The sequence below is a fragment of the Pleurodeles waltl genome, chromosome 6, assembly GCF_031143425.1.
Source record: "Pleurodeles waltl isolate 20211129_DDA chromosome 6, aPleWal1.hap1.20221129, whole genome shotgun sequence".
NCBI classification, from domain to species: Eukaryota; Metazoa; Chordata; class Amphibia; order Caudata; family Salamandridae; genus Pleurodeles; species Pleurodeles waltl.
In genome coordinates, this window is record NC_090445.1 from 459,330,602 (window position 1) to 459,358,544 (window position 27,943).

A 27,943-nucleotide genomic window follows, 5' to 3' on the forward strand; every position below is an offset into this window, starting at 1 on the left:
ACACTAGACAGTGACACAAAAGGAGCTGGGGTGTAGTCTGCATTTCCTGATGAGCCATCTGTGCTAGGAGGGAGGGGAGGAGTGGTCACTTACACCTGAAAGGTCTGTGCCTGTCCTCACACAATGCCGTCTCCGACCCCCTGGTGAGTGTCTGGGGCCTGGCCTGGGAAGGGCAGCATTTCACATTCAAAAGAGACTTTACCTTGAAGTAGGCCTACTTCAAAGGAGAAATTGGGTATAAGAAGGGCACCCAAAACCACAGACTTTAGAAAACACTTCTGGAACCAAGAGGAACCTCTGCCTGGGGAAGAGCTGAATAGCTGAGGAAGAAGTGCTGCCCTGCCTGTGACTGTGCTTTGTGGAGCTTTCCTGCAGTGCTGCTTCTGCCAGAGTAAGAGAGCAAAGACTGGACTTTGTGTGCATTCCATCTTGTGAAGAAATCTTCAAGGGCTTGATTTAGAGCTTGCCTCCTGTTGTTTGATGTCTTAGGGACAGCAAAGACTTCTCTCTACCAGCACCTGGAGTCTCTGGAGAGACTCCTGCTCTGACAAGTGGTGCCCCTATCCAGTCCCTGGGCCCTTGAAAGGAAAGCTGGTGGAAATCCAAGGAAATCAACTTCGGACGACTTCGGACCGACGCCGCTGCTGAATCCGGTGACACCGCCTGCACCCGACGCTGTGACCTTTGCTGGAACGCGACGCTCTTCACAGGCCCGATGCCACTGCAGCCTTGCTGAAGTACGCGACTCCGTGGAAGTCGCAGCACCACGTCGTGACCGACACCGCTCGAAGTGCGCGGATTTAACGTTTCGCACAGACGCCGCGATCCCCGACTTCACGCATCGGCTTGTTTTCACTCTTCACCAAAGGTACTGTACTTGGGGTTCCACGCGACTCCGTGTCCGGCGCTGCTGGTGTCGGCTTGTTGGGAACGACTCCGTCACGACGCCGTGTTAACACCTCATCGAAGCATTTTTGTTTCTAAGCGCTATTTTTTTGTTTAATCTTTAAAAATTCATAACTTGACTTGTGTACTTTGGATTTTTGTCGTTTTGGTCTTGTTTTGTTTAGATAAATATTTCCTATTTTTCTAAACTGGTGTTGTGTCATTTTGTAGTGTTTTCACTAAGTTACTGTGTGTGTTGGTACAAATACTTTACACCTAGCACTCTGAAGTTAAGCCTACTGTTCTTCCAAGCTACCAAGTGGGTAAGCAGGGGTTAGCTGAGGGTGATTCTCTTTTACCCTGACTAGAGTGAGGGTCCTTGCTTGAATAGGTGGTAACCTGACTGTCAACCAAAGACCCCATTTCTAACAGTATGATTTATTGCACAAATACTTTACACATTGCCTTCTACGTTAAGCCTGACTACTCAGTGCCAAGCTACCAGAGGGTGGGCACAGGATAATTTGGATTGTGTGACTTACCCTGACTAGAGTGAGGGTCCTTGCTTGGACATGGGGTAACCTGACTGCCAACTAAAGACCCCATTTCTAACATTGGTGATCAGCGGTGAGGATAGGACTTGTATTTGTGCAGTGACATACAGTAGCTAAGTATTTCACTACCTACCCAGAGTTGAAGGTCAACTTGATTTTTTATATTTTTCTGCAATTTCGTTTTTCCTGTCAATTTTTTGACTAAAGTCCTCATTTAGCATGTCTCTGCCTGGGTCTCAAGCAGGAGATGAACATTTTGATATGGCTATGCTGGGGACATACATTGTTAAACAGCTGAGGGTGTTCTGCAAGGATATGGGTGTACCTACCCAGAAAGCCTCCAGGAAGGAGGAATTCCAAATGGCGCTGAGGGCCTGGGCTGAAGCCCAAACAGAGGAGAATGTTGAGGAAGAGGGTCCAGAAGATGGCCCCTCAGAGGATTTTTTGCCATCAGTGGATGATATTACCACTGCAATTGTGCCCCCTGTCAAACCAGGAAGCAGTGTCTCTGATCACGGTCTGACGGCAGAGGAAAGGAGAGAGGAGAGAGAGTTTGAATTGCACATGGCAAGGCTAAAAATTGAGGCTCAACAGGAGGAAAGGAGAGCAGAGAGAGACGCCAAACAGGCTAAAGCTGAGAGAGCAGTCAGTCAGGCTGCAGCTGAGAGATCCTTCGCTGAAAAAAAAAACTTTTGTTGGCTCATGAACTGAGTCTCAAGGAGCTGGAGATCAAGGCGAGACAGTCTGAGTCCAGCAGTGATGGTGGCAGCATGCATGCAGGACCTGTTGGAGACAAAAAGGTTTGTATACCCAAGAATGTGATGCCACGTTTTGTGGTGGGAGATGACATTGACAAATGGCTGGCTGCCTATGAAGTTGCACTAAGGGACCATGGGACCTCGGAGGAGCACTGGGGGGGCAGCCTTATGGTTTTATGTACCAGCAGTGGGGAGGGACACACTTCTTACACTAGCTCCACAGAATAGAAATGACTGCTCACACATGAAAGCCGCTTTACTGGCCAAGTTTGGGCTGACCCCTGAGAAATACCATCAGAGGTTCAGGGACAGCACCAAACTTTCAACACAAACTTGGGTATATTGTTATGATTTCTCCAACAAGGCACTGGATGGATGGCTGAGGGGCAGCAAAGTAGATGATTACAAAGGGTTATATGACTTGATTCTGAGAGAGCATATGCTCAGTATTTCTTTTACAGAGTTGCTCCAGCACTTGGTAGATAGTAAGCTGACTGATGCCAGGAAGCTTGCTGAGAAGGCGGACCTCTGGATTAGCACCAAAGTGTCCAAGAAGGCATCTGGGAGGGACACCCACAAAGGTGGTCATGGTTCCCACCAGAAGAAAGACTTAAAGAGAAGGAGTTCTCAAAAGGCTCCCAAAACAATTCCCAGAGGGGGGGTGGTAACCATTCATCTTCTAGATTTGGGAAGAAGCCAGGGTACTTTCATAGAACATTATGGAAGTTCATCCCAAAGGCTTAGAGTGCTACCAGCATGAACTCTCTAAGGGCGACTCCCAGTGTTCCAAGAGAGCACAGTCCACTACTGGACAGACACCTGGTTTGGCTAGTGTAGCGCTCGGGGGGGAAACAGTCCCAGTTAGTTTTGGGGTGCAGACAGAGGTTTCCCTAGTGTCCCTGGGAAAAAGAGAGATGTGCCTAAAGCCCACATGCCAGAAAATACTTCAAAGTGTAGGCAGTGGGTTATCATTGATGGGCAAAAAGTGGAGGCTCTGTGTGACACAGGAGCCAGTATGACTACTGTCAAGAGTCAGCTGGTATCAGCAGAGCAGATAGTCCCTAATACAATCCACCAGGTTGTAGTCGCTGACAATCGTGAGAGTCACCTACCGGTTGCTCTGGTTCCCTTTGAGTTGGGGAGGTCTCTGGTACTCTAAAAGTAGCTGTGAGTCCTGCCATGCCTGTAGATTGTCTGTTAGGCAATGATCTTGAACATACTGCCTGGAAGGAGGTAGAGCTGAGATCCCACATGGAGATGTTCGGTTTGCTGGAGTGGGTCTGCATGACCACAACGTCCATGGCTGCCCGGGAAGGGAGGCAAGGGCATCTGGAGCATGGAACAATGGCCCAGACAGCTGCAAAGAGGAAGGGCAAGAGGCACGGGAAACCCGCTTCAGATGTCCCCATGGTGGTGGATGGGGCCCCTGAGGGGGAGGAGGCCCCTGAGCCAACTGGAGAGGACATAGCTGGCCTGGACAACCTACCTGAACTTGCTGGCTGGCAAGTAAAGGGTGGGCTAACCAGGGCAGAATTCTGCAAGGCTCACAAGGAATGCCCCGCCCTTGAGGGCCTGAGGCAACAGGCCATAGCCCAACCAGCAGGTGACGCCGCTGGCACGTACCATATTTACTGGGAGAATGATCTCCTTTACAGTGAGCCTAAGGTTCCAGGCCCTGAGGTAGCACGTGTGCTGAGGGTCCCCCAGTGTTACCGGGCCTTCCTACTGGGTCTGGCTCACGACATTCCCCTGGCAGGACATATGGGCCAAGACAATACCTTTAACAGGCTTGTCACCCACTTCCATTGGCCCAGGATGAGGGTAGCATCAGATAATTTCTGCAGAGTCTGCCCCACCTGCCAGGCTAGTGGGAAGACAGGGAAAAAGCTTAAAGCTCCCCTGATCCCAATCCTCATTGTTGGCACCCCCTTTGAAAGGGTGGACATTGACATTGTTGGTCTCATGGAATGGGTTTACTTTCTTTAGGAGGCAAAGCTGTTATCAGGATGTATAAGGTTTATTGGTGATGTTTCCCTTGAGAGTGATATCACTGTCTATTGTGAATCCGAGAGACATCACAAGCTGACATTGGAACCTATCCATGTTTATATTGTTGAGCCAGATTAAGACTAGTTGCTTCTTGTTGATTTTGGTGAGCAGCAAAATTCTGCAGGAATTCTGTTTTGGTCCTGTTACACTTCAGTTACGTACTCAACATCTATTTCTGAAAGAGGTGCAAGCAAAGTTTGAGGCATTGTATGTCTGAAGCAGAGGAAACCCTAACATATAGATGTGCTTTATCAGCATATTGTTTTAATTTTGATGATTTTATATATGAGTAGAGCTATAAGGGGCTCTGTTTAGAGGTTAAAGATGACAGGTGGAACGATGAAGCCCGGGGGCACCCCACAGGTGACTGGGGATCTTCAGGGAACTTGAGGGGCTCATGTGAACAAAGTGGTATTAGGTTAATAGGTGGAAGAACCAGTGAAGGTTTCCCATGTGCTCCGTTAACAAATCTGGATGAAGGTAGGATGGTCGACAACGTTAAAGACATCTAATTGGTCCAGTAATATCAGAAGATAGGGGTCATCTTTATCTGTAATCATGATGGGATCATCTATAATTTATCATGTTTCTGTTTCGGGCTGCAGCATGGTCTGAAGCTGAATGGATAGTTGTGAAAGACATTATGAGGTTGTTGATGTGATCCTGAACTTTGCATACACTGCTCTTTGGCTGATTCTGCCTGTGAAAGTTAGATGCTTGATAGATGGATAGATTGCAAGATCATGAGGGTCTAGTGTGGGTTTCTTCAGAATTGAGATAAGTTGTCTTTTCATGAGATCTTTATTGAAGATGCCTTGAGTGAGGAGGGCATTGAGAATGGTGAGTAAAGGTGTGAGAGCTTCTTGAAGGATAGCTCTGATGAAGGATGAGGTTAGTACATCATTTTAGTTGGTTGCTTTGAGAAAGTTGAGGATGTTGACAATCTCTTCAAGAGACAGGAGATGAAGGATGACTGTTGCAGGATTCAGTGGGTAGAAGAAGTTAGTGTCAGAGTAGAAACAGGGTTGGTGTTGTCAATGTGCTTTCACATTGTCTATATTTTTCCATTGAAAATGAGGTTGATTACATTGCATGTGTCCATGCTGTGTGGCAGGGTGTTCTGCTGCCTTTGGCAGCTTTCTAAATGATTCTGGTATAGTGCTTGGCTTAGACTGATGTGATGAATTGTCTGCGCATTAGTCAGAGGATCAGAAGCATGACGTTTTCTGGGATTTTTTTTTAATCAATGTTTTTCCTGTCTGCAGATGGAGTGTTTGTTGTCAGCAAGGTCTTTGGAGCACCAAGGTCCTGAATGTTTTGGCTTGGCATTTGTGTTTTTATTGGAGCATAGGCATACGTTTTCCAGACGTTCATTAAAGTTGTTTAGCAGGATGTTGATGTTACACATGGAGACAGCATGATGAGCAATATGTTTGAACTTTAGGTTTCCTATGGAAAAAGCTTTGAAGAATCTGAAGGGTTTTTTGGGGGGTGACCTCGGTTTGCTTATTGGACACTGAGCATGGTAATGGTTATGGTTAGCCAATTGGTTCTGTCTAAGGGTATACGAGGCTTGCAAAAAAAGGATGGCTTAAGTCAGCAAGTTGAGGTCCAAGATCTGACTTTTTGAACATGTTGGTGGGTGACATGGTGTACCATGCTGAGCATACCAGTGAGGTTGAGAAGGGTGTCTAAAGTTTTTCATGTTCAGTTTTCTGCGAGGTTGCACTTTCTGAAGATGAAGGTGTGGGCTTGTTAAATAAATGAGGTGGGGAGCTATCTAACAACTCATCCATTCAGTCCTTTTATGTCCAGAATGCTTGTAGATGAAGTGGAAGATGGTGGACTGAGTTGTTGAGCAAGGGAAAATGCATATGAAGAGCGCTGTAAAGATTAATGTTACTTGATTGCCTGCTGTGCTATACCAGGAGGAGTTATGGATGACAATGAGTCCTCCCCCTTTCTTATAAGCATGGTATGAATGCTGGATCTGTGTCCTATGAGAAGAAGGACATCTAGCATGTGTAAAGATGTGGGGATAACCCATGTTGGTTTGCTGAAGAGCATGTCATGTTTGAGATAAGTGATGAGGACTTCGATGTCTGGTGCTTAGAGTACTACAACGTGTGCATTCATGAACATGGGATAGAGTGGGTGTTTGATAGGTTGAAGGTGTATGGTGGTTAGTGAGATGTGAATGGTGCTGAGTCTATACATTATGAAGATATTCTGTGAATGTTTGTGTGATCTAGATAAGGGTGTGGTTGTTGAAATTAGCAGTGTGATGCGCTGGGTAAAGCATTTGGGGGATACTTACCTTGTAGGTTGCAGTAGTGTAGGGATTCTGGGGTTCTGGCCCTAAGCGTTACCTCCTGCTAACAAACCCAAACAGTGAATACCCTTCTCCTTGTCTGCCCTTTGCTAGAGATGCTGGGATGGTAGATGAAGAGGGATTTGAAGTAGACTGTGGGAAGGAAGAGATATTACTTCTGTTGAGGTGGATGCTGGTGGCTCTTTCAACTTTCATTGTAACATTTATTACTACAAAAAGAGACAAATATCAAAGGCAGACTGAGAAAAAGCAGGGAACCATAGCACAAGTGATTGTATGTTTCCATTTAAAGATCCATACTCTCCGTCCTGTTTTTTTATGGTTTTTAAGTGAAAACAGTGTCACTTATATCTTGCTGAACACGCACATTTTTCCATTCGAAGACACACAGCTGGTTGTACAAAGCTTGTGTGACATGATAAATTCCTTCTGTTGGGCAGAATGGTGAAGATATCTAATGTTTTTTTATTCTAAGATCAAGCAAGATGAACAACACGGAAGAGGATTATTGCCCATTTGCAATAGGTAATGATGAATGAGTAACAAGAACAGAACGACATGTATAGCAGGGCACTCAGTTCTCTTCCCAGCGTGTTTTTCGTGAGCTATCCTTTCTCTCCCTGCAAAGGTTGTGCAGTTTATAACCCCTCGCAGGCAAAACTTGGCCCGTGTGCACTGTTGACTCTTCACAGCTTGGCCTTCAATCCATATCTGTGTACACTACCTTCATGGAGTTGTTACTCTGGAAAGTCCCTTTTTCTCTAAAGCATCAACTAAAACAGCTTCATAAAAAGACCAAGGTGTTTATTTGTATCTAGGCTGCAGACAGAGCCTCCAGACAGCTTTTCCTGGTCCCAAGAGGTGGGCAGTTTTGCCAGGTTGGGTGAGCGGAAATCACCAAAAGACAAGAAACGATGGACATGGCGTGGCTTTTCGAATCCCCTCTTTCAAACCATCTACTCGTTAGCTGGTATAAGGCATGTAGGAAGACGTTTGGTGAAGACTGCTGCGGAGGAGAGATCGGATCACGTGACACTCAAATGGTAAGAAGCGAATCCAATTTATAGTTAAGCCTATGTTCGAGTTTCAATTATTTATTATATACATTTTTCATAAAACAGAGGCTTGTTTCGATTACTCACATGAATGTGCCCCATGCTCTGGCTTTTGCTTAAACTTAATGCAATAACTTTGGGGGCGATGAAAACAGAACACAGAATATGCGTACAACCAATATCGGCTTATTTCAGAGAATGTGTAGAAATCTACAACATGTTTAATTCTGGAAGCGTAAAAAATGCTGGGAAAGAGAAATATGAGTGCATCATGGGCAAATGCCTATATTGGAGTAGGGAATTTAGGCATGTTTTTCGAGCAACCGATGACAAAACGAGGGGGAAGGCGTGAAACTAGCTGCATGGGGTGCCTAAGAATTGCTGTGACCCGGTGATGGGCGGACACAATATAACTTAAGAGTGTGAAATGGCAGGGATATTGGGCAGCCAGGTCCTGGGTATACTGAGATGCTGCTTATGGACAAGAATACTGGCACCCACAGTTTCGGGAAGCACTGACTTTAAAGAAGGCCAGGCACAGTGGTTGGAACTGGGAATGGGGATAAAACACCGAGGAAGCTAAGAAAATTGAGTTTGCAATATTTCAAAGAACGTGGCCTTACGAGGTCATGCGGATTATGTTGGCTGCTGTCTAAAAGCTGGTCCTCAGGGTGTGAATTCAGAGGACAAAGGAACATTGTAAAATGGAGATGTGGCTACTCCACAATAAATTGGTAGATTCTGTGCAGTAAACAATGCATGACCGGCATGTAGGGCTGGTAATGCACTGCCAAAGACAGGGGTGGTGCTTTGGTACAATGAATGCACCTTCTTTGAACTTATGTAGGTATGAGCGTGAACGAGGTGAAACTACTCCACCTGGGTAAAGGATATGGTCGAATGGGTCTGCAATTATTGTACAATGGTTGCAAGACTGGAGGGCCGTGCGAACCATGGCCCATATTTATACATTTTTTAGCGCCGCATTTGCGGAATTTTTTGACGCAAAAGCGGCGCAAACTTGCAAAATACAATTGTATTTTGTAAGTTTGCGCTATTTTTGCGTCAAAACGCGGCTCTAAAAAAAGTATAAATATGGGCCTATATTTTCAAACAGTGGCCGGTGTTATCAAGACTTTTGTTCAGATGACTAAGAAAGTGTGCAAGCAAGTGATCAATGGGCCAGAAAGAGGATGAACATTGAAATTAAGGGATGCATTAAAGAAACATGAGAGGTGAGGGGGCTAGGCCACAATGTAATTGTTTATATTCTACCTGTGTGCATTGGGCACAGCAAGGTACACAGCAGGGTACATGAGTTAATGCTGGAGAATGAGTGGCACTTGAAAATTAATAGTAGTGGTGGCCAAATGGGTAAAGAGAATGAGCTAACATTTGGGTGGACTGAAAGAACAACCACATAGGAGGATTTTTTAAATGGTAGAAGAGATGCTCTGTGGAGGGAAAGGAGGTGTGAGATAGATTTGGGAAGCTGGAAAGGAGTGGAAGAAGGAACGCAGGAGATTGGCAGGATGGCCAGTGGATGGTAGGGTAAAAGGCTAATTGAAGTATTTATGCTTTGGCATGTTAAAATACAGATAAAATGGAGGAGGGAATGCGGTACTGGAGACAAACCAGGGAGTAGAGTTCTGATTCATGTATTATTTGATAAGCAGGAATTTCCCAATTTGTATGGCAATTTCCACAGACAGCAAAGTGTAAGCTGCAGCCTATTTCTCTTAAAAATCAACCAATTTATGAACGTATAACCAAGCCTATGTGGTTTATCAGCAAGAAAGTCCAGGACCAGACAGACTTTTTATTGCACCGGACATTTTCCCAGTGGGCTGAAGCTGTTGGAGGGAAGTTTTGAAAGCCCAGAGCCGCTCCTGGTGTCTCTTTCACCTTCCCACCCAACCCAGTTTCATTGCAGCAGACAAGAGGAGGCAGAAAAAGAAAGAGAGGAAGGGAATGGACCGCGATCAGGGAGGGGAGAAAAGATAGTGGAGAGGAAGAGAAAGGATGTGTGGAAAGAGATAGATTGTGAAAGGATATGAATTGAGCCGGGCTTTTTGCCAGGGCGGCTACTGGTTCCGCAGTCTGGCCCCTGGATGTCCAGAGGAGGAGGGGTGGTGCATTCTTATCCATGGGAAGGGTTTGCGATGGCACATTCAAACATGAGCGTAATAGCTGGTGCTGCTTCGTCCATGCGATGAGTCACCACAGGACAAGATCTGACCAAAAATGTGCATGAGGAAGAATATCATTCCCCACGTGTCACGAAACGCCAAACACAATCCCTGTTAAATATGTTTGTGGGAAGCTGTGTGTGTCGGATGCAGGATCGAGGTGGGGACTAAGAAATGTTAGTCTGATGAGAGCGACATTGTTAATGGGGCCGAGGACGCAAAGTGTGACCCTTATCTTGCCTCAGTGATAAAACAATCTTTTTATATATTCTTCTCAAGTAAAGGCCATCCTAGGAAGTGTACTTGGGAACAGCTTAACACTGACAGGGCTGTATTCTTCGTCAGGTCATTTAAAATCCTATTGGAAGGCGAAAATCATAAAACAAGTTTGCCCTTCCTTGGAGTGGAAGGTAGGCAGACATTTGTTTCCGAGAAATTCTGATTAGAATGAACTCTATTGATTGGTTGGGTAAGAAGTGGCAACATGCGTGGATTTTATTAGTTAAAACGAGTAGGTTCTTACCAGAAAGAAAGGAAAGGAAAACAAATAGGAGAAAAATGTTTTTTTTCAATGGTGTATGCAGTTATCAAATTGTGGTTATGGTGTCAAAGGGGGTTGATAGATGTATCCGCTAATGTCACTGCTTCTTGTTCTCTGGATGAAGTCTCTCTATTTGAGCAGCTAAAAGGTTAACAACTCTGTTTGTTTAGCATGTTATTCATAGTATACTGCAAGAAAAGCAAACACTATTGTAGCACAGACGAATCCACTGATAAAATTCCCTCTGTTTCTTTCGTTGTAATCATCCACCAAGAGAACGCTTCAGTAGTTTCACTTTGAGAACAGTTGCTGTGTACTCATTGTGTTCAATTGGTTTCTCTGTTGAACTTGGAGTGGGGCCAAAAGTGGAAGAGTTGAAGTGGTGTCTTGAGGTACAGAGACAATAACAATCAACCCCTTGGTACGCTAATGTATAGGCTCCATTCGTATACATTTTGCCTCTATGTAAATTGACAGCAAAGGAAAAGTTACCGTAATATTTTTCAGGCTTACTTAATTAGTAACATACAGCATTTGAAGACAAGTGAGGGAGTTAAGGGACCTGATTGCTAGGTATAGCTAGCAAGTTCAGGGCAAGGCAGCTCAGGTGGTTAACACAGTGGTGTAAGAGATATTTGCTTAGCATAAGGATCCTAATTTCGGATCACCATCCAATACCTGAGAGGAAAACTCTGCCAGTTGCACAAACCCTACGGGTCACAGACTTGTATACTAATAAAACAGTTCCGTGGGTTAATAAGTTTGCAAGAGAGCTCTTTAACTTGTATTGTGTGCACTATAATTTGTCTTGAAGAATGTGGTAGAAACTGTGAAATAAAACAAAATGTCTTAAATACCTTAAAAATATATGGGGCGCACACACTAACGTACATACATACTTACACACACATATGGCGCCTAGGTGGGTCTACATACCTTATATACATACCGAACTGAGCAAATGAAAACTCCTGATCTTTATCTAGTGGAACCCTGGATTTCATGACTGACATACTGCAACTCCGTTTCTGAGTCTGTAGCCAAGTGTAGCTGTAGCCAGTTGTGTTCTTACACCAGCTCTTAGCTGGACACAACGAAAGGATTTTTGAAGTGAAGTGAGTGTAGCTAGGCCCTGCTGGAGATAAAACTTTGGCGTGTGTTTTGCCGTTTTCTGCCGCGGGGAGCAGTGCACAAGCTGCATCTTTGCAGTGCACAACACACTGTCTGTGTGCGGGGGAAACCGCTGTATGTCTCTATGCAGGGCACAGGCACACAGTGGGATAATTCATTGTGGCTGGCAAAGAACCCGGTTTGGGAATAAGAGTCGCAGCCGGAATCAGCCAATTTATGAACATATAAGCAGGCCTATGTGGTTTATCAATGGATCAGACGGGCCTTTTATTGCACCGGACATATTACCGGTTGGCTGGAGCTATTGGAGGCCAGTTTCGAAAGCCCAGGGCCGCTCTGGCTGATTTCCACTCCATGTCAGCATTAAAGCTTGCAAAATCTCTACCCAGTTTATGACCTTATCAGATTGTTGTGACGATTTACGATCGTAGAAGTGCTTTGCATATGTAAACCTTATCGCTGGGTGTGTTCTATGGCATTGGATCAGCAATGTTTCCAAGCTCTGACCACTGAACACATACACTTTTTTTTTAAAGTAAAGTAAGCCCCACACTAAAAAACTTCTGGTTAGTGGGCAGCACTCAGCGAATAAGATTAATGGTGTCCTGTAAATAATCAGCAAGTAACAAAACAATGTCTTCATAGAAACATTTTACACAAATGAAACGGCACCATTGTTTAGGCACGGGTGAGACTTTAAAAGCCTAAAACCCCCTCCAGACTAAGAACAGGGACACGTTGAACCAATGGCGTGGTATTTTTTAGTGCTATCCTTTAAAACATAGTTTATACGTGTGCATATCTGTTTTGGCCTAAACTCAGTGTGTGGGCGTTCTGCACTTTGTACTTGCATTGGACTACATGTGGTCTTTGGATCCCAATTGCGCTTTCTTGGATTGCATTTGGTCCTTGTGCTCCAGTTTGCTCTCAGTCTTGTGACACTAGTAATAGCTTCATTAGATTTTCTTCCCTTAGGTTTGGATTGCTTTTAATTGTCTTGAAACTCAAACATTACAGAAAAGCACATTAATATCTTTGCGAGGAGGACTGAAGCTGCAAATATCACCACTGCGAAAAAAAAACTGTGCTCCTTCAAGCATCACCTGAAGTACTACTAATTCTACCAAATCCTTCAACCTCTTGTCTAACAAATCATCACTCACCTAAACGATATGGGGACCACAGTAAAACTACTAGCACCTTCCAGAAAATGCATTACTGTCAACAGTTTTACTACTGGACATCAGTAAGGGCCTGAATATATATATAGCAGGGTGGGAAGGACTACATTTACAAAACCCAAGAAAGAAATAACTAACACCACGAGCATTTGTACAGATTGCAAGCTAATTACAAACATTCAAGGATATTCTGAACTACTTTAAGATTTGATGTCAACGCAGATGTCAGAGGCTCGAGCTTCACACAGAAGAGCATAGCTCTTAAGTGACCATTACTTTCAGAGTCCAAACCTAAGTTCTAAAATTATCAAATCTCAAAAATGCCATCACTAAAACTGTTTTTAATAAAAGGTTAACGCTACACCAGCATTTTGAAACCAGGGTGGCTCCTTACAACTTCCAAGGGATAAAAATCATGGCACAGGTATCAGATTACACTTTTTTGCGAGTAAAATATTTCAGTAATGTAACACTCAATCTAACTCAGATAGCCATCCCTTCAAGAGCAGCAAATCGAGCCATTTGTATCAGCACAAGTAACAAAAGTTAGTTACAGCACTTAGAAATGGAAGACGTGTGATATGAAGTGCTACTTAAAAATATATGAGATAACACTGAATTTGGCCTTAGACACTAGCATTACTACTCAGGTTACACAGATTACAAAGGTTCAGGCCTCAAACTGTAAAGCTATGTCAGGTTATCATGGTCTGAATGGCTTCTTTCACACAGCAGGTATCTCAGATTATACTCACCTGATTAGCTCATCTTTCACACATCAGGTATCTCAGATTATACTCACCTGATTAGCTCATCTTTCACACATCAGGCCCGTGCCTGGGTTCCTGAAGTCTCTGGTCTCGGACAACAGAACAATTGCTAACTTTTGACAGATATTTTGCTGAAGGCACACATGCAGCAATGCTATTTCTGAGTTTAAAGAAAGCAGCCACTCGCCAGGAAGAAAACAACACTATTGCTCGGCTCATAACATTTTTAGAGATTGAAGCGTGCAGCGATATACTTCGGGCCACATGGATTTTAAAGGATCATGCCAAGATAAAACAGCAATCCAGTATATAACACAGATTTCAAGTTCATTGATAGCAGAGTAACCACTCAGATTACCTGACAACAGGGTTATCAACACATGTATTATATCGGTTTATCGGTTCAGTTCTGAGATAAAAAGGCTAGCCCTCGGGTTAGAGTAGTCTTGCTCCAATATCTTCAGCTGGGACATAATACAATAGCCCTTCAGATAGTCGGGTACTCCAGGCGTAACCATAATACGCTAGCACTATGTACCTATTTAACATAGACATATTCAATTGTATGATTATCAAACACAAAACTATTTACCAAAACACCCCAGCCTTGCTGGCGTCTTAATGTTTGTGGTTGAGACACACCAGATGCTGGCGATCTGCAGACTATTTTCCTTTACAAATTCCCAAATCTAGGCTCTCTATTTATAGTGAAAGAGCATTCTTGTTTGCTGCATCCAACATATGAAAATTCTGCTGGGTTCTAAATCAACAATTTTATTTCGGTTTTATCTTACCTCCTCTTCTCTCACTGAGTTGTTTACGATCTAAGGGCCAGATAAACTAAGAATGGATTTGGTAAAATTGGTTGCAAATTCTACACAAACGTTTCCTAAATCCATTTTGTTTTTGTGAACAGACCTATATAGTAATTGGTCAGTTCCCAAAAACCCAATTTGTAGTCGGTTGCAATTTAACATACTTCATGAATATTAATAAAATATGTTGCAAATAGCGAGCCACTATACTTCGCAGTCATCACAGGGATGGTGGCCTGCTGAAATCAGCAGACCACCATGTCTGCAATTGTGTTTAAATAAAGCACTTAAAAAAAAAAGCAACCTGTTTACCTTAAAGGAAATGAGATGTGTTGTCAAAAAATGAAAATTATAACTAACGTAAGCGTAATGTAAAGCATTATTGTTTTGCAATTGGATTTAGGTACCAAAACATCAATCCATATCATTCTGATTCGGTATTTGGAAGGGATGCCCTAAACACACCCTTTCCAAATACTGAATCAGTATACAGTCAAAATCCAAAATTGCAATTCTGCAACGTATTACTGAAACATAAATTAGATTTCTTACATACCAAAATGGCTATTTGCGGATGCAAACGGCCCAATTTAGCAAATCGGACCATTTGTGAAAGGAGAAAGGCTTCTTACATCTGACATTAAGTTACATAAGTTGGTTCTACAGTACTTAGAAGGTAGGTGAATGTGAACTCTTGCTAAACGTAATACAACATGAACAGGGTTGTACTGGCCAAGAAGGCAACCAGGCAGTGCCCTATGGGCTGGTCTGACAGGTCACTGTGTGGGGTGCTTTTTTTAGGCAGCTATAGGCCAATTTATGGCTAGGTAGGCAGGTTTTACAGCTAGTATTCCCTGAAATGGCCACTTTTTCAGCTATCTGCTTACCTATTGGAGGCAACATTTATTTTTGTGTCTGGGCCCATTTTTCATTTCTGATGACCCTGAACATGAACATAACATATCCCTAATTACACAGGAGTTAGACTCGAGCCTCAAACAGCATGTATCCACTGAATTATACAAATTTCTGAGTGACAGTTCTCCTACCTGAGTACATAACCTTGTATGTTGTGTGTTTGCCGAGGGATAACTAGGCGGTCTGAGGCCTAAACCTGTGTGACCTGTATAAACTGAGGAATAGCTATGTGATATAAATTTAGTTTACATACATCATGCATGTTATATCATCAGATTGTAGAGACCTCCAAACACTCATAGTATGAAGGGCACACAGATTTAAGCTAAAAGATCTGTCAGGTTTAGGTCACAGGCAGTTGAGCTATCTCTTTCACATCAACCAGATGATACATGCACAAACCTGAGGCAGCTGAGATGTTTTTTAAGACAGTTACCTCTTTCAGGCATAAAAAATGTGGGTAATTTTGAGAATAACCAGATTGCAAAGGCTTGAGTCTCCAGCAGTGTTGCTAATACTCTGATACCACAAATCTAACAGGATCAAGCTTCAGATATAAAGTTATAAAGATTTCACAGACTTAGACCTTAGGCATGTTAAACATACCTTAAATAATCAAACGTCTGACAGCCAAGTTAAACCCTGTGTTACACAAAAAGTAGTCTAAACCTTAGGCATTGCCAGTTATTAAGATTGCAAAGATGTTAAAGCTTGATTTATCAACCCTTAAATGATCCCTACTCTTCTTAATGTGCCTCCTGCACAGTGCTGACTCCCTGTCTTTAACTCCCTTAGATGTAACTCTCCCATTTCTCTTGTTTTCTAAGTCCAGAACACCCAATCTAGTTCTCTAGTCTAATCTAGTCATTGTTTCAGACCAACTCCTTCAGAGTATGCTATGGCACCACTGCAGCCTTCTGACAGAATAGAATATAAAGTAAACAATGGCAAAGCCGGAAGTGCTTACCCATGACACTTGACAGCTTTGCCAGTGCTTGCTTTCTTCACCCATGACTGCCGCAAGTGCAGCCTCCATCTTACCCTCCCACTGAGCCCTTAAAAGATTCTTCCTAAATAAAAAAAATAAAACAATAAAAAATGGCTGCCACTTGTACACATGCATGGATCATGTCTATTTTGTAATGATTTTTCGTTTACTAAAAGAAAACATTCTTCAAGATGGCTCTGCTCATGCTTGTGCATGCATACTGGTCATCATGTAATCATTTTTCTAAAGCTAAAAGAAAAAACATTTAAATATGGCTGCTGCTCATGTGTGTTCCTGAACAACAGTCATTTCTAAATGATTTTTCGTTTAGTTTAAGAAAAAAACTTCCATGATGACCAAAGCACAAGCATGTGCATGCATGCTTGGCAATCTGGGAAGAGTATTAAAACCATTTTAAGATGGTTTTTGTAGGAAAGTGCCCTTTTTGGATGACCACCCCCACTTTTTTTTTCTCTAGATGCTGTTGGTTATGACTATGAAAGTCACGAATCAATACCATCTAGCATGCTAACCAGGGCTCAGTGCCAGTGCTCTGTCCCTAAATTGTTAACAATTAATTGGTATCCCTAATAGGCAAGCACTTTCACATTGTAATAAGTCCCTAGTATATGGTACCTGTGGTACCCAGGGCATGGGTGTTAAAGGGGCCACCAGGGCCTGAAGCATTGATTGGTCCACTGAGCATGATCCAAGAGAATTATTGACAGCAGGCCTGTCATTGCTTACTGCAGGAGCCGTGCAAACTGTTCAAACTCGACTGTGTCAACAATAGGTATGGCACAGCCCCAGCACTGCCATTAATATATGTAAGTCACACCTCCAGTAAGGCTACAGAGACCAGTAGGCAGGGTGCATTAAATTAAAGGTGTGGACATATAAGTGCAAGCTTACATGTCCCTATAGTGGCCTGGCACCCGGGCAAACCTGAAGTCACCAGCTCCATTATGGTACTGCTGAAATGGGTAATCTTGATATCAAACAACATGCATTCTCACCCCTGATATGAATCTCGTGTTGAGGGCGATGTGGCATGGACCCAGAAAGCAACCTTAGAGGTTGCCCACCGAGCTACCCCTGGTTTCCTGTACTCTGGCTGCCAGCTCACAGCTGCTGCCACCAAAACAGGATTCTGAACCCCTGGGCAAAGGTGCGAACACTACCAGGAATCAAAACAATGGTCTGGACCGGAAGGAGGTCACAAACCCCTCCCTCCCAGGAAGGTTAATGAAGTGGCACATCAAGGCGTGAGCTTCAAATGGCACAGTGCCTCTGACATGCAAGCAGGCTGTCTTCCAGCGGAGGACAAAGCTGTTTCCCTGCACAGAGGCACGTAGGTGGGAAATTAGTTAGTCAGGAGGTGAAAACACCCAAAAGGCTAGCCATACCACTAGGGTGGGCAGTCTGGTCTGTATGGCAGAGGAGATTTCTGCCATCTTGGAAAGAGGCAGAGTAAAGGGTTCTGGGTACAAAAGGAGCCACAACCCACCTGATGTGGTCACCTCAGGGCAAATTAGCTGCCGGGGCTAGTAGCCCATTGGCTACTTGCACCCACACCCCTAGCACCCTTAAACCTAAGATATAAGGTGCTTCCCTTGCACCAGAACCTTAGGTCTGCAATAACTTGTGACTAGAGGACACGAAAATACCTGCGTTGATGACAAGAGGGACGTGCACTAAAGTAAGGTGTGATAACTTGAACCTGTGGCAACCTCCTGGAACTGGTCAACTGTGGCTCATCCTGGATAAAAGACTGCTTCCCCAGCAAGAGAGAACCATTTGTGAGCAAAAGGCAAAGGCAGACTCCCATGGACTAGTGCCACTGGTCCCCTGCCTACTGCAGGTAAAAAGTACTCAACAAATCTGAAGAAGCGCTGTTCATCGGGCCCTACGAGGAATTACACAAAGACTGGTGGTTCAGTGCATTGTAGGAAGTGTAGTTCTGCTCCCTGCTATGTTACAGCTGGATGCTGTTTTCCACTGGACCTCTGTAAGAGGAGACAACTTCTCCTCCAGCTTACCACTGCCAAGGCTTGTTGGTAGCCAGACTAATCATCACCACCTTTACTCAACACTACAACCCGAGGGCTCTCTGCAACACCTTCAGTTACCTGTGGCTCCATTGTTGAAATTTTGCATCTATTTGCTCACCGGCACCGTCCCAGTGGTAAAACCAGCAAGTGCTGCTCCCGTTTATCACCAAGGATAGCCAGGCACACCCCTGCTTCAGAGACACAGAGACTGGGTGAAGTTGTTCTGCCTGGTGAATACTGGTACAGGAACCCACACTAGCTTAACCCCCAGTGGGCTCCCACAAACTCGACCTGCAAATGGCTGAGTGTAACAAGTAGCATTTTCCAGCACCTGCGTCTCCTTCGTTCAGCTCTAAGGACAGCCAGGACACCTCTTCACCCGGGTCTCACAAGACAAGTACAACTGGTCTAACTGTCGTGGCTTGGGCTTGGGACCCTCACAACCTTAACCACAAGTGGGTTCCTCTGAGCTCACTCCTCAAGTGACCAAGTATCACTATTAGTGACTATTCCTATTGACCACAATAGTGAGATTTGACAGCTTGTAAATGCACTGATTTTATTTTTGCTTTAAAATCCATAACTCCGGTGATACGTAACTGATATGCTTTGTTTTGGTGTCCAAAATTTTAGAGACATTTGCTCTAGTTCTATAAATAGGTGTTGTATTTTCTTTTAATCGTGTCAATTACTTATCGTCCATGTTGGTGCTGTGAAATACTGAACACACTTTCCTCAAGTAAAGCCTGACTGCTCTTTGCCAGACTACCAGGACTGAGTTAATGGTTTATTATTGTGAATCTGAGGGACCGTCTTTGGGGTACTGTGAGAGTATTACATACTGAAGCCTAACCAGCATCACTAAATAATACTCCATGTTTCTACAGTTGTCCAGTACTATATCAGCAGGTGGCATTTGGAGCACAAGATGGTTGGGGGTCATGCAGTGGCAGGGGGGCTCATTTTTCAAGAAATAAAATGGAGCATCAGAGGCAGAAAGAACAAGCATTTACAATGCAACGGGTCTCGCGTTTGCTCATGTTAGAGCTGATTGCGTTGTAAACTCCTAACCCAACTTTTCACCTATCGGGCAAAAGTGCATTTATGTACACAACCCGAAAAAAGTGAAATTAACTACGTAAAGCGCTCGACTTCTGCCAAGCGAGATCGCGCTCGTAAATTAGAGAAAAAGAAGTCCACGAGCCCAATGGAAAACAGCGAGCCTCGCATGTTTTTTTGTACTTGGTCGCTGCGCTCGAGTAGGGCTAGCCACCGGAAAAGGCATGACGTATGCTTGCCTTCGACTAATGAAAGCAAGCAGATTTTATTAGGCAAGCCCACGAACCAATAAAAAACACTGACGTGAAGTTGACAGGGCTCGGAGCCCTTTTCTAAATACAAAAGCGTCTTGCTGCGATACGCATGCGCAAGCGCATGCAACGCAGGCTCGACCCTAAAAAGGGAGAGAAAATAGCTCAACATACATGCAATGCAAGGTTTACAGTCAGTCATAGCAGGATACATTTATCCTGTCAAAACACAGAGAAGGCCATTAAATCATGAGCAAGGTGTAGACGCAACCATCACTCTTAATCTGTGGCCTTGATTAGGATTGGCCCATTAAAATTTGCATTATTTCCCTGTCCTATAATTACTTTTCTCCAAGAGTTTCACAAAGATGAAACAATACTTGTGATTCCGATGAGCCATATAATTGTAATGACCCGTCACCATGCCTTAGTTTTTTTAAGCATTAACACCAAAACAATTTAAAAGAAATTCCAGGAGTACGCTACATACCCTCACCATCGGTGAAAAGTGTGTACTTCAAATGTGCTAACCAAAGAAACCTCGACTATTTTAGCCTAAAGGTATATCAGAATGTTCTTGTCAATATTGATTCTATCTGTTGTTTTAATGTAAGTCTCAATCAGGCAAAAGGCCCATTCAGAGTGCAAATAAAATGCACCGTGTTAGGAAATCACATGTACTATGTCACGTATGTTTTTTACGTTACCCTGACATTAATTTGTTGATTTTGAAGTAACAATAGTAACAACACAAGCGCACTTAGCTGCTCAGACCAATCACTTTGCTCCTTAATTTGTGTCGCACCATCACCCATGTGCTTGTTTTTAATGACATATAAATATTTATTCACTTCTACTTGCAATGGCAAGTAAGGTGAGTACATATATGTAAATGTGTGACGAATGTATAGGAATACATCACTACTTTTTCGGTATGGTTGCACTATATCATTCCATGACCATTCATAGTATACACGTTTATCTGCCTAAATACAATACTTAGAAAAATATGCACGTCCGCTTCGACAGTTTCCCTGCTGGTCACAGAGGGAAAAGAAAAGTTTAAGCGGGGACAGCTCGTTCCCATCAGTGGAGAGTACTTCATGGAGTTTGTGAGAGGGACACGGCAAATGACATGCCTGGGTGTTGTTTATGGCGGTTTGTCCACAGGCATAGGGGCGGTGATTATCCCATCTGGTGAGCTATGTCTGCCTTTAAAGACCTATGAACTCTGCATGTACACAATTTAAATGAGCACTAATTATCGTAGGTAAGAATGCACATAAGTTCTAAATTTCTTCTTGATGCTCTGGTGTGACCATGTCTGTTAATGTGCACTACAAACCTGTGAGTGGCCTCAGAAGGGACATGTGTGATAGGGCGCCCTTGGACATTTTACCTATAGCAGCAAAACCTCAGGGGCCCTTGTGAGGTGCAACCATCACATCAATTCAATTAAGGGTGATAAAAGCCCTTGTGTAATCTCAAAGGCACTTGCCTTTAGCATCGGTAACCTATCAGGTCCTTTGTATGCTGTCACCCATGGTTTGTCGGTAAGGCAGCATGTCAGCGCCGCTGTTTTTACTCACCCAGGTGCCTGGCTGTGTCGGTGGTGGCTCTCGTGTCACTAGCTCTTCACTGTCGCTTTATCCCTCTATCCGATGCGGACTTGACTTTCCCCCTCCTTTGCTTGCTTCCCTGTTTCTACCACTTTCGTTGCCAGTAACATATTAAAAAGCAATAGTGCGTTGAACACACCTACTTCAAAGAAGAGAAAGGCTACCTGTTGGATGCTCTTAAAGGAGTAGCTTCGACGGAGGACGTGGAAAAGCTCCGTTCTCCACGTCAGCTGGCCAGTTCTTGCTGTCAGTGAAGATGTTAAAAGAAATTGGAACAAAACAAAAGGATCGTTTCACAACACCAAGCTCTACTTTGAGCAATCAGTGCCAAGCCACGCCTTGTGAGATTCACTGCCTCCTCGTTTATGAGCAGGCATTAAGAAGGTTTCATTTTACTGTAAATCCCAGACCAGGTAGATGTGGAAAGTAAAGAGATGGTCATTTAAAAAAAAAAATCAACCTGTTTAACAAAGGAAATGAGATATGTTTTAAAAAAATGAAAACTGTAACTAACATAAGCTTTATGTAAAGCATTAATGTTTTGCAATTGAATTTAGGTACTGTTAGACTTTTCATCCTTGGCGTGGTCTCCCTTAACTTTTTGCCACTGCTTCCCAGGTTGTTGATGTGTACTGGAGTCTGTTTTTGCTGTTTTTGTTACTCTGGGCACTTTACCACTGCTAACCAGTGCTAAAGTGCAAGTGCTCCTATGCAAAATGTGTATGTAATTAGTTTATCCATGATTGGCATATTTGATTTGTTAGTAAGTCCCTAGTGAAGTGCACTAGAGGTGCCCAGGGCCTGTAAATCAAATGCTACTAGTGGGCCTGCAACACTGGTTGTGCCACCCACATAAGTAGCTCTGTAATCATGTCTTAGACCTGCCACTGCAGTGTCTGTGTGTGCAGTTTTAAACTGTAAATTCGACTTGGAAAGTGTACCCACTTGCCAGGCCTAAACCTTCCCTTTTCTTATATGTAAGGCACCCCTAAGGTAGGCCCCAGGTAGCCCCAAGGGCAGAGTGCAGTGCATGGTTAAGGTAGGACATATAGGCCCTCATTACAACCCTGGCGGTCGGTGTTAAAGCGGCGGTAATACCGCCAACATGCCGGCCGTAAAAAAAATGGAATCACGGCGAAGGAGGAAATCGCCAACACATACGGCCACTTTGACACTTCGACTGCCACGGTGGCAGCAAGAAACACCGTAGAGGTAACTGCAAACAGTCAGGTGCAAGACAATGTACCACCCACCCCATTACAACATGTCCAACCGCCAGCTTTTCCGAGGCAGTACCAACGCCATCAAAAGCACGGCGGAAACAGTACTTGTAAGGGAAACCATTCACCTCTCGATACTCAAGGAAGAACCACGACCCCCTGGAGCCCGAGCTGCACGTCCTGCCCATGCGGGTGTATCTTCTCATATATCAGGAGTACCAACGGCAGTGACGACGACCACGGTGAGTACAGCACCTAGTAGACAGGGGAGGGAGGGAGGAAAAAGAGAGTGACACACAAATGCAACACGTAACATCCCCACCCCTACCCTCACCCCCAACACCATACACACAAACACATGCAACAACATTTCATATACACCCCGTAAACCTCTGGAATAACGCAAGGACAAAAGTAATTGAGTTACATTAGAGTTATATTAGAAATACTCAGAAATACGTTAATAGCTAAAAAACTGAATTTACAAAATATACAATATGTACAAAAGGCAGAACAATGTCCACCCAAAAAGGCCGTGGCCCAATGGGCCAAAACACATAGGCCAAGCCCACACTTGACTCCTGCCTCAATATGGAGAGAACACTATAGGGGCATCAGGTCAAAAACACACAGGCACCTCAGGGGGACGGGGAAAGTGGGGGCACCTCAGCTGGAAGATGGTACAAGCCCACTGCTCCTGGAGGGGGCTCCATACCCACAGCAATGTCCTGGGGAGTGCAAAGACACAGTCTCTCCAGTGGGTGGCCTGCCCACTGCTTGCTCCTGGGGAGTGCAAAGCCACAGTCTCTAAAGTGGGTGGTCTGCTCACTGCTTGCTCCTGGGAGTGGAAAGCCACAGTCTCTCAAATGGGTGGTCTGCCCACTGCTTGCTCCTGGGGAGTGCAAAGCCACAGTCTCTCAAGTGGGTGGTCTGCCCACTGCTTGCTCCTGGGAAGTGCAAGGCCACAGTCTCTCAAGTGGATGCCTTTCTCCACTGGTTCTGGAGGGGGCCTTGTGCCCAGTGTGTTTCATCCTGCCAAGGATAGGGTGAGTGGATGTCTTTCTCCACTGGTTCTGGAGGGGGCTTTGTGCCCAGTGTGCTTCATCCTGCCAAGGATAGGGTGAGTGGATGCCTTTCTCCACTGGTTCTGGAGGAGTCTTTGTGCCCAGTGATGCAGCACTTGGGGGGTGCCAGGTCACAGTCCCTCACCTGGGTGTCAGAGCCACGAGATTTGCAGTGGTCAGGATGCATGATGGTACATGGAGGCAGGGCTATAGTCCATCCGCCGGCGGCTACGGCTGCACAGTGGTGGTAGTGTCAGTGGTGGTGGGTGCGTTGCCAGTGGTGGGGGGAGGCTCCAGCCCTTCTCCTGGAGCCTCGGATGGCTGCCCACTGGGGCTTCTGCTGCTGGCAGTGGTGGTGCTTGCAGCGGTGCATGTGGTGGTGCAGGGGGCACTTTTTGTGGTGGTGCCCATGGTGGTGCTGGCCGCTGTGCAGGTGGCGGTGATGGCAGTTGTGCTGGTAGCCACCAGGCCTTCACCTGCAGGCTCGGATGGCTGAAGTGCCTTGGCTGGTGTTTTGTGCCCCTTCCTGCCCTTGGCAGAAGTGGTGTCAGATTGGGTCTGGCAGCTGGAGTCTTTGAGGTGGCCTTGCTGGGTGGTTGTGGCTCCTTCCCCTTGCTGGATGCTGTCCCCTTCTTCACCTTGCCAGGTGGCAAACTGTTCTTTACCTTGGCAGGGGTTGGTGGCACACTGGCTGGGCTGACGGGTGCCCCCTCTGAGCCTCTGACAGATGCAGGAACCACAGGGGATGTGGACTTGGTGGCTGAGGTGCTGGGCTGGGTTTTGGCCACCCTGGCCCGAGTGGAAGGAAGGGGGGGAGGGGTAGGGAACAGGTCAGTGTTGGCTAGGGAAACCTTTTTAGGGACATTGGGGCGGGAAGAGTGTGAAGGTTTGGGAGTGGAGGAAGAGGGAGTGCTTGTAGGAGGTGTCAGTCTGCTGTGTTTGGGTGCAGGTGCATGAGCTGGCTGCTGTTGTGAGGTGGATGGCTGTTGGGTGGGTGTGCTTGCGTTTGGGTACTTTGGGAGGAGGGGTCACAGACACAGTTGGAGAGGACACAGGGGACATGTGCATGGATGTGGGGGTGGTGCCCCTGCCAGTGAGGAGCGTATTGTGATAGGTGTGCTGGTGATGGAGGTAGTGGATGAGGATGTAGTGCATACAGGTGTGAGTGGAGACACTACTGGAAGGGAGGTGGACGAGGAGGATGAGGGGGACACAGTGGAGGCAGTGGACGTTAGTGTGTCTGCATGGGGATGGTGCTTGTGTGAGTGCCTGTGAGATGAAGTGTGGTGCTTGTGTTTGCCTGAGCAGCTTCTGTGTGTTGATTTGGGTGAATGCTAGTCTAAAGGTGTGGTCTGAAGGTGTGCTTGGGATAGGCTGGGGTTGAGGGGATTGGGACTGAGTAGAGGAAGTTGGAGACCGGGACAATGGCTGCCATCAGTGCAGAGGCCAGAGCCTGAAATGCTCTCTGTTGGGCCACCACGCCAGAGTGAATGCCATCCAGGTAAGCATTTGTTTGTTGCAAAGGCCCCTCGACACCCTGGATGGCATTCAGAATGGTTGACTGCCCAACAGTGAGGGATCTCAGGAGGTCAATAGCCTCCTCACTCAGGGCAGCAGGGCTGACTGGGGCAGACCCTGAGGTGCCTTGGGCGAAGGAGATGCCCACCCTCCTGGGTGAGCGGGCATGGGAAACATGCTGAGGGGCTGCTGGGAGGGCGATGCTGCTAGGGAGGTGGTGGCTGTACCTGTTGTTGGGGTGGGCACAGAGGTGTCCACCACTGCCAGGGAGCTTCCATCAGAGGAGGAGTCGCTGTCTGTAGTGTCCCCTCCTGTCTCCTTCGTGGTGCTCCCCTCGTCCTCTGTCCCACTGGTGCCCACACCCTTGGTGGATTCAGCCTTCAGTCCCATGTGGGATGCAGCTCCCTCCATTGCCGGTGCCTCTACACCTCCGCCAGATGATGCTAATGCACACAAGGACAGGGTTACCAAAAAGGAGCGGGAGACAGAGGATACAGTTGATCAATGCCAGCAACACCACTACCGTTGGCGTACACAACACACAGGGAGCTGCCCTATGCACTAGGCAACGCACTACCAGTTACAATGCTAGTCACCAGCCCATGGGGGACATGGCATAACAGCATCAGCTGCACACCTGAAACCCACAGGACCATGCCCAGTAGTAGATGTCCACTTACACCATTGGGTTTTGAGTGCTTCAGAACCTGCCCAACCAGGGACCTACCCTGCCATGTTCGCCCTGGCCTAGGGGCACCCACAGTCCACATCCTCCACCCAGGTAAAACCTTAACGCACGCCAACTCATGAATCTGAATTTATACTCACCCCCTTGTGGCTGTGGTGATGCCCTCAAGCTCCCATCCAACTCTGGATAGGCCACCATCAGGATGCGGAACATCATGGGGGTTAGGGTTCGATGGGCAACCCTTCCTCGTTGGGAGGCAAGCCCTAGCTGGGCATTACGCTGTCTTCCTTGCCCAGCGGCGCAGGTCCTCCTACCGTTTGCGGCAGTGGGTGCTCTGCCTGTCAAAGACCCCCAGGGTCCGCACCTCCTTGGTGATGGCACGCCAAATACCCTTTTTCTGATGGGCACTAACCTGCAGGAAAAATACAGCAGAAAAGGCATTAGTAATACCGTCCAGACCATCACACTCATGGCCCACCATATCCCTCCCATCCACTAATGCACATACATTGACGACCATACATGCAGCACTCTGCCCAGGACACCTCAGCCCCCCCCTACATGTGGCTTACACACACAGCACTCCATACATTCAAGGCCCACGCATCATGCTCACAGTGTACTCACCTGTTTGTCTGGAGGACCATAGAGTAAAGTGTACTGGGGTAGGACCCCATCCACAAGTTTCTCCAACTCCTCCGCAGTGAAGGCAGGGGCCCTTTCCCCAGACACATGAGCCATTGTCACTTCCAGACACAGGTCACAGCAGCACTTGCAGTGTAGGTCCTCTCCTATTGAAGGTCAGGTAGCAAGTGAGTGAATAGATAGATAATGGCAGTCACGTCCACTGCGGTGCGTAGCGTCACTGCCGGCGTACATCGCCATTGGCTCCTGGAACCCATAGGGCCAAATGATAACCAATGGGAAGTTGCGCTGCAGTGGGTGACCGTCTTCTGCAACGGCGCACAACGCCAGCGGAATTACCTAATTTCCACTTGACCCTCCTCACAGGTCAAACAGCTGCAATTTCAGGGGGGCACAGGCGATGGCACCTAACTGCGTCTTAGCAGTCATTGGCACATCAACTGACTCTTGGATTCACATACTGGTTCTGTAAATCAAGAGATGCATCATTATTGCAATAGATCTGTGAATATGACCCTCTTCTCAACGTTTTCCTCCCTAGGCTTCAACCGCTGAGAATAAATATGAGATGGAGACATCCTCCAGTATACAGACCTCTGGTGGTCCTTGCGACAATGGAGGACAGACACATTATCCTAACATACAGACTTGATCGGGCCACAATCCAAGAACTGTGTTCCCAATTGGAGCCAGACCTGATGTCAGCTATCCGCCAACCCACAGGTATCCCCCTTCTAGTGCATGTCCTGTCAGTGCTCCATTTCCTGGCTAGTGGTTCCTTCCAAACAACAGTGGCCATGACATCAGGGATGTCTCAGCCAATGTTCTCAAACGTGTTGACCAGAGTGTTGTCTGCACTGCTGAAACACATGTGCAGCTACATCGTATTCCCACAGGTGTAGGATTTGGCCACAGAGAAAGCTGACTTTTAAGCTCTGGGACATATCCCCAACATCATTGGTGCCAATGATGGTACACATATAGCATTTGTCCCCCTCCGGAGAAATGAACAGGTGTTCAGGAATAGAAAAAGCTATCACTCTATGAATGTGCAGATGGTGTGTTTGGCTGACCAGTGCATCTCCCATGTGAATGCCAAGTATCCTGGCTCTGTGCATGACAACTTTATGTTGAGGAATAGCAGCATCACATATGTGATGGTTCAACTCCAGAGGCACCGGGTGTGGCTACTAGGTGAGCCCAAGGTCCCCACCCAGTATATGTTAGTTCCTGGGTATGGGGTTGTCCCTAAGGGTTAGTGTGTGTCTAACAGTTGTCCCCGATATTTGCAGGTGACTCTGGTTACCCCAACCTCTCATGGCTACTGACCCCAGTGAGGAAAGCCAGGACAAGGGCAGAGGAATGTTACAATGAGGCACATGGGCGAACAAGGAGGGTTATTGAGAGAACCTTCGGACTCCTGAACGCCAGGTTCCGGTGCCTCCATCTGACAGGAGGATCCCTGTACTACTCACCCAAGAAGGTGTGTCAGATCATCGTTGCATGTTGCACAACCTGGCCTTGAGACACCAGGTGCCTTTTCTGCAGGATGTTGAGCCTGGAGATGGTCTTGTGGCAGAGCCTGTGGACAGTGAGGAAGAGGAGGCAGAGGAAGAAGATGTGGACAACAGGAGTAATATCATACAGCAGTACTTCCAGTGA

The 27,943-nt window shown here is 45.9% G+C and overlaps 1 protein-coding gene across 5 annotated transcripts in view; it reads right to left on the reverse strand.

The window, feature by feature from the left end:
* LOC138299897 (polymeric immunoglobulin receptor-like) overlaps positions 1 to 21,428 on the reverse strand; it is a 232,668-nt gene extending 211,240 nt beyond the window's left edge. For 2 of the 5 annotated variants that reach the window (XM_069238600.1, XM_069238595.1), the window contains exon 1: positions 21,117 to 21,273. The gene's annotated coding sequence lies outside the window, so the exon portion shown is untranslated. Of the gene's footprint in view, positions 1 to 21,116; positions 21,274 to 21,310 lie in introns of those variants that run through there. The other 3 variants (XM_069238599.1, XM_069238598.1, XM_069238597.1) reach the window with 3 other exon arrangements.
* Between the last annotated feature and the right edge of the window lie 6,515 nt (positions 21,429 to 27,943).